This window comes from Pungitius pungitius, chromosome 3, assembly GCF_949316345.1.
Source record: "Pungitius pungitius chromosome 3, fPunPun2.1, whole genome shotgun sequence".
Lineage (NCBI taxonomy): Eukaryota > Metazoa > Chordata > Actinopteri > Perciformes > Gasterosteidae > Pungitius > Pungitius pungitius.
Genome location: NC_084902.1, coordinates 1,861,784 through 1,863,452, shown reverse-complemented (window position 1 = coordinate 1,863,452; position 1,669 = coordinate 1,861,784). Strand labels below are relative to the sequence as shown.

General features: G+C 51.1%; 1 long non-coding RNA gene across 1 annotated transcript; it reads left to right on the top strand.

The window, feature by feature from the left end:
- Nucleotides 1-929: 929 nt before the first annotated feature.
- LOC119215404 (uncharacterized) lies at nucleotides 930-1,304 on the top strand. Its single transcript, XR_005120039.2, has 2 exons — nucleotides 930-972; nucleotides 1,082-1,304. It is a non-coding gene; the product is annotated as an uncharacterized LOC119215404 (long non-coding RNA).
- The last annotated feature ends 365 nt before the right edge of the window (nucleotides 1,305-1,669 follow it).

Sequence of the window (1,669 nt, the reverse complement as noted above, 5' to 3'; positions counted from 1 at the left end):
TGCATATTTGCTTTTTATAAAGGATTGCACTTTTAGCTGCTGACCTATAACAGCAAGGCGAGGACAGAGGAGAAACAAACTTTTGATTCTTCCCAGTGCAAGTCGCACACACTGCGGTTCATTCAACGCTTACCTCAAAGCAAACCAAAACCAGTTCTTCGCTTAAACCCCGGGCCATAACTCACCATTTGCACAAGTGAAAATCCTTTTTCCCCCCTTGCTCCTGTAAACATATTTAATCCCACACTTGCAGAGCCAGAAGGATACTCTGCTTCAGTAGCCGCTATTCATCTGAGCAGGTGGATATATGGAGGTGCTTATGACAAAAAAAAAAAACCCACACTTCTCCCGTCCCTCTCTTCCCTCCCTCCGCGTTCACCTGTTAACCTCGTATGCGAAATCCAACGGGTTTCTTTCCGCCTCACCGGCTTCCCCGAGATGGGTTCTGTGATGCGGGGCCCCGGCTCATATTCTCCGGGATGGATGGTGACGGGGGAGGGGGGCGGGGGGGGGGTGCGCAGTTCTCTCTGTGAATAAATAGGAAATCTAAGTCTGATATCAATTCCTTTTGAATTGCAACCGCTGCGCTTCAGTGGCCGCCACTTTAGGACAAACTCCTCGCACGAATGTTTCCCCGCAGCTTCTTCTCAGCTTTTGAGAGGAAGATAAACGCTTCACAAACACCATCCTCATGGTGACCAATAAGGCATTAATCACACCGCCATCCCGGGCCACACTGACTATTGGGGGGGGGGTTTCGTACCCGGTGGTGTGACGACGCTCCTCCTCCCATGTCCCAGGTGTCCCTGTGGTTTTGGCTGTGTGTCGCAGGTGCTGATTGGAGGGTCATCAGCTGGATGAGCCACACCTGAGCCGGAGGGGGGGCTGCCTTAAATACCTGCAGCATTCTGCAACTGGGGCTCGTGGAGGAGGGCTTTGCGTCTTTGGCGCGGCACCTGGGCCGCGTTTATGGTCTGTTGTTTTATCCATCCGCTGCACTACTGATAACGGGAACCTCCTCACTGCATCGTGTGGTTGTTTGTTCCAACAATAAACTTCTTCTTCTTCTTCTTCTTCTTAGCAGCTCACTTCTGTCGCTGTCGAGTTGCAGTCTGAGAGCCGGGCTGTGACAGGAAGAAGATGTCCTGTCCACGTTTCTTTTGTTAAGATGAAAAAGGAACTTAAGTGAAGGGTGGAGAGGCCCAGAACGCTTTCTGGAGGAAAAACAAAATGAAACAAAGACGTCAATGAACAGAAGAGGGAGGGAAACGTGAGCGAGTGAGACGAAAGCAGGAGAAAAATGGCATCTAGCTGGACGCGATGAGCTGAGCGGGAGGAAGAAAGCAGCGAGGAGAGCGGGCTCTCCGTGAGGAGCTGATGGAGCTGACGGAGAGTGGTGGAGTCTATTGATCCGCCCAGCATAATTGCTCATTCAATTATTCGGTCATTTGGTTTGTGTTGTTTCCCTCTGCGGTGGTCCGCTCAGGTAGCGCCCAGCGGGGGGGGGGGGGGACGCGGGATGCTTGCCGGGAAAAACAAAACAAAAAATGGAAGCTTTTAGCAGGTTTAGAACGGTCTTTATACTCTAGTCCCCCAAAATCGCTCCAATTTAAAGGTTGTCACAATTTCTCTGCTTCGTAAGGCGTGGAAATCCACATGCATCCGTTTG